Source organism: Rutidosis leptorrhynchoides, chromosome 6 (genome assembly GCF_046630445.1).
Source record: "Rutidosis leptorrhynchoides isolate AG116_Rl617_1_P2 chromosome 6, CSIRO_AGI_Rlap_v1, whole genome shotgun sequence".
Lineage (NCBI taxonomy): Eukaryota > Viridiplantae > Streptophyta > Magnoliopsida > Asterales > Asteraceae > Rutidosis > Rutidosis leptorrhynchoides.
Genome location: NC_092338.1, coordinates 38,393,727 through 38,399,726, shown reverse-complemented (window position 1 = coordinate 38,399,726; position 6,000 = coordinate 38,393,727).

Below are 6,000 nucleotides of genomic sequence, written 5' to 3'. Positions count from 1 at the left end.
ATCATTTGGTAGCCCAAACGAAGTCCAAACTAAATAAACAAACCTGTTCTGTGACCCTTGTCACAAAGTGGTCCCAACCACATCATTAAATAATAACAAATATTAAATAAAAATAAAAGCATATAGTAACACAATACTAACTTAAGGGCAATCTAGTAATCTTACTTCTAGGCCCGCTTGAGAATGTTACATTATTAATTTATCATTTTATGATTATTATCATTAGTGTGAGTATCATTAACAGTAGTGTTATTATTACAAATGTATATAATTATTACTAAAAGTATTATTATTTTTAATCTATCATTATTTTCATAAAAACTATTAATAACACTACCATTATTATTATTAGTAGCATTAAAATTATTATTTTTATTATCACAGATACAAGTATCATTATTAGTATTATCATTTCTAATAAAGTTATTATTAATATTAGTAAATCATTATTACCAAAACTATTATTTTTAACAAATAAAAATTTTGTTCATAAAATACACGTATTACATATACACTAATTATAATAATATTTCATATATAACCATATATCAAACATATTACATTTTTATATAAATACTTTCATACAATAAACTATTGAATTTAACGTTTAATATTAATCATAGACATATATATATATATATATATATATATATATATATATATATATATATATATATATATATATATTAGTAGCATTAAAATTATTTTATTTATTATCACAGATACAAGTATCATTATTAGTATTATCATTTCTAATAAAGTTATTATTAATATTAGTAAATCATTATTACCAAAACTATTATTTTTAACAAATAAATATTTTGTTCATAAAATACACGTATTACATATACACTAATTATAATAATATTTCATATAACCATATATCAAACATATTACATTTTTATATAAATACTTTCATACAATAAACTATTGAATTTAACGTTTAATATTAATCATAGACATATATATATATATATATATATATATATATATATATATATATATATATATATATATATATATATAGTAATATAACTAAATGTATAGATATTAGTTATTTTAAATATATACAAAATAAACAAATATAACATAAGATATAATATATATAAGTAAAGAATATATATTTTCAATGAAATTTAGTATAAATTCTATATAACTACAAATATATAAAATTTATATAGTTAATAAGTGAAATTATGAGATTCCTATTATATGTTTTAATAAATATACAAATGATATAGGTTCGTGAATCCAAGGCCAACCCTGCATTGTTCAGTATCGTCATATGTATTTTTACTACAAAATACAGTATTGTGAGTTTCATTTGCTCCCTTTTTAAATGCTTTTGCAATATATATTTTTGGGACTGAGAATACATGCGCTGCTTTTATAAATATTTTACGAAATAGACACAAGTGATCGAAATTACATTCTATGGTTGAATTGTTATACCGGATATCGCCCCTTGTTGAACTTGGTAACCTAAGAATTGGTGTTTATTATAATTACCACCAATTGACACGAATCCTAAAGATAGATCTATGGGCCTTGACCAGCCCCAGTCAGAGAATTTGAACTGCTTTAGTACTTAGATTTAATTTTTGGGGATATTCAAGATGCATTTTGTTAATGTTGGTTACCAGGTGTTCAATTCATATGAATGATTTTTATGCGTGATGTTTATGAGAATTGGAAATATGAAATCTTGTGGTCTATTAAAATTATGAAAATGATTGATTACGTTAAACTAATGAACTCACCAACCTTTTGGTTGACACTTGAAAGCATGTTTATTCTCAGGTATTAAAGAAATCTTCTGCTGTGCATTTGTTCATTTTAGATATATTACTTGGAGTCATTCATGACATATTTCAAAAGACGTTGCATTCGAGTCATTGAGTTCATCAAGATTATTGCTAAGTCAATTATAGTTGGATATATTATGAAATGCTATGCATGACGTCAACTTTTAATGTAATGAAAGGTTGTCTTTTAAAAACGAATGCAATGTTTGTAAAATGTATCATATAGAGGTCAAGTACCTAGCGATGTAACCAAATGTAATGTATTCGTCCAGATGGATTAGGACGGGTCATGAAAATTAACCATTAAATACCTAAGTTTTATGTAATGTCTGTAATGACCCGACAAAATTGTCATTGACGGCGTCGTTAACTTAGGTCCCATTACGTGGTCATAGTCCCTATATGAGACGCGTTTGACCAAAATTATGTCGCATTCATTTGAAACGTACAAGACTTGCAAAGTTTAGTTTACCAAACGGATCGACAACAAGTTTAAGTTTACAAAAGTATAAATTACAGTTTAAGTAACTTGCGACATAATTAGTTGAAAATCACAGTTGCTATAAATAGCGTAAACATGTATGCTTTAAGTTTGAATCCAAAAGTGCTATCGCTAGCAAATGCATGTATGCTTGACTCCAAGCAAGTAATCAAAGTGTGCGGAAGCATGTATCAAGTAGCCAATTATGAACCTGAGAAACATATAGAAAACTGTCAACGAAAAACGTTGGTGAAATCATAGGTGTATTTGTAAACGTTGTTTTTGAACCACGAGATTTTGTATTTCCATAACGTTGATTATCCAAATCGTTTGCATTCCAAAAGTATGTTCGCGAGCTCCCAATTATCAAGACTTAACTTTCCTTCCATAGAACCCCATCACAATAGTGTTAGAACATACACTGTTTCTCGAAAATATATTTCATCCGCACAACGGTAGCGAACCGTCCGAATGAGGGTTTGTCAAACCCGTATGGCCACACAATATAAGTTCTCGCTTACACCCTGCAAGTGTAACTAATGATAATCGAATTGAGGATTTTTGTTCTAACTCGCTGTGGAATATTTGTTTCCGTACTTGTGTTCAAAATATAAAAGTATGTAGTATTAAACGGTATATGTTTCTCATCCCATGATTTAAAAGTATAAAAGTTGTTGAAAGATGGGACTATGATCTCACCTCGAGTGCACGAGTATAAATGTACTTCACAAAGTAAACGTGTGCATGAAAGTTGCTTAGCCTTGACCTAAACAAGTAAGTTGTATTAATTAACCAGTTACGACACAAGGTCTGGCGAAATGTGTTCAATTAGTCCTATGGCTCGTTACGACTCGATTATGTAGCATGTGAATCACGTTGTCAAGTTTCATGCAAGATATAAGTGTAAACGAAAGGTTATAACGATTAAAAAAAGTATTGGTTAAGTTTGAATAAAAGTCAACTTTGGTCCAAGTCAAAGTCAACGAAAAAGTCAACACGTTCGGGTCGGGTCCCGAACTATTTTTCTGAGGTTTTTAATCATATATCAGCATGTTAGAACAAGTTACATGTGAATCGAAGGTGCGTAGCATAGCAAACATTTTTCGTAAAAGTGTCATGGTGAACAGCTGCTGAACACGGCTTATGTCGCGCCGCGACATGGGATGGCCGCACCGCGGCAATCAACTGGAGCTGGTGCCTGGCTCGTTTCAAAAGTCTAAGTCCCAAACTAAATTTCATTCAAACACGTTTAACGAACCGTAAACATTCAAGGCACGTATCTTATATCGTTGGAAAGGTATTTTGATGAGGAATACAACTAAACACATTTCATCAATCAAATTCATCATTTAAAACAACAAAACCTCTTCGAATGATCGTTAAATGTTCAAAATCAAAGTTCAAGCTCATGAAACGCATTTCTTGACTCGGGAATCCAATTTACACATACGATACGCCGTTTTAAAGGTAATGAAACATACAATACAACTAAACACTTACTAACAACATTTCATAGCATTCAATGCGTCAAAATTTCGTTTTAAAGTTCATCAAACCCTAACCAAAATCATGAATTTGAGAAATCTAGAGTTTTTAGAAACCTTACCCCAAGTAGTGAAATTGGTACCTAATCGAAGAGGATGAAGAGAGGATTATGAATATGTAATCTGTTTTGATGTTTGCTTGCTTGAATTGATTTAGATGATGATTCTTTGAAGATGTTAAAAAGTGTGTTCTTGAGCTAGAGAGGGAAAAAGAGATGAGGGAGGTGGAAGTATGAATGAATGGTGGAGATGGTGGGTTGACTAGTTGACCCAGTCAACTAGTTTACCCACTTGACAACTTCGGTCCCTCAAGTTTAAAGCAGGTGCGTGAATTTACCAAACGAATTAATTTTAAAAACGCTAGAGTAAACGAGAGATGTTAAATCAAATAACAGAAATATTAAGAACGTTAGTTAACGAAAGATACGAATTTAGATAACGAAAGATATTATCTAAAAAAAAGACGGTGTTAAAAATAAATTTAACGGAAAAACGCGGGATGTTACATTACCCACACCTTAAAAGAAATTTCGTCCCGAAATTTAGTTGGAAGTAGTAGTTGTTGTTTCTTCTTTGAAACCTTTGCGTTGCAAATTCTACGAATAGGTGAAGGCACTTCCTTGGGCATTTCAACAAACTTTGACAGTCGGGATTTCACGTCGTCCTAGAGTTTGGTTTCACGATCTATAATTTCAACGGGTTCTTCTACGAAGTGGAGTTTGTCATCGATAGTAAACTCATCGAAAGGAATAACAAGTTCTTGTTGGGCAAGACACTTTTTCAAGTTTGACACGTGGAATGTAGGATGCACGGGACTCGGTTGCGTCAAAAGGTCGAAACGGTAAGTAACGGTTACAATATGCTCCAAGATTTCAAAAAGGATCAAAATATCGCGGATTTAGCTTTCTACATTTCCCGAAATGGATTACACCTTTTCAAGGTGCGATTATTAATATTACGCGGTCACTCACTTGGAATTTGAGAGGTTTACGTCTAACATCGGCATAGCTCTTTTGGCAACTACGGGCCATCTTGAGCCTTTCTTGGATTTGAACGATCTTAAAGGTTACTTCATGAATGAGTTAGATTCCGGTGGTTTGCTTGTCGCCTACTTCAGCCCAACAATTAAGAGAACGACAAATGCGGTTATATGAGTTTTCGAAAGATGTGGCGTTAATACTCGTGTGATGACTATCGTTGTAAGAGAATTCGGTTAAAGGCAAAGACTTTTCCCCGAGTAAATTTGGAGTCGATAACATAAATTCGTATTATGGTTTCGGAGGTTTGAATCGTATGTTTGTTTGGTCCGTCAATTTGTGGTTGATGTGCTGTACTCATGTCTAAACGTGGTCCCGAGGCTTTTTATAAGGCACTCCGAAATCTAGAAGTGAAACGAGGATCCCGATCCGAAATGAGGTACATTTCTTTAAGGTATATTTGAACAAGTTTTCGTTTCTCAAGAATTTCGCGCCGCGGAAGATTCTTCGATTTTCGAAAATGTTTGTTAGAGCAAGTTTCTTATTGGTTTCTGAAAACGTTCATTAGGACTATTCACCCTCGTGGCGAATACTAGTATAACGTGAAGAGTCTCTCTCTCCATTGAAATTAGATAAAAGATTTCCTTATACGGAAGTACGAGTGTAATACGAGAGAAGTTTCCGCCTCGATGTGAGCATGACAAGCATATTGTAGTTCGTCGATAAAACCGTTCGAAAACGAGATAGTATACACGTGTACATATGTTTGGGGTTGAAAGAATTTGTCATTCATTCGGAAGCATAAATATGGTTCGACAATAATCGAAGGTGTGTCCTTGGTATGGTTGTTATCAATATTCTCGGAGTTTTCGGATGTCCAACAAGAAAAATGAAGTAATGTACATGGCACATGATGGTGATTAGGTTGATCGAGTCCAATCACCATCACGAGTCATTAGAACTTTGGTATGACTTACCATAATACAGCCACATTGATCGAGTGTCGTTATATTACGCTAACTCATATCTCCATTCCCACATCACTCCATAGAATCAAGTTCGTGTGATCGTGAAGTTTTAAAATGAACAAAGTGTAACGACGTCTCTAACGTGACTCGTATTGAATCGAAAGAATTAGTGCAACTCTAAAGAAGCGTTCCCCGAGGGAAGGGTATAAATGATTGTTCACGTTA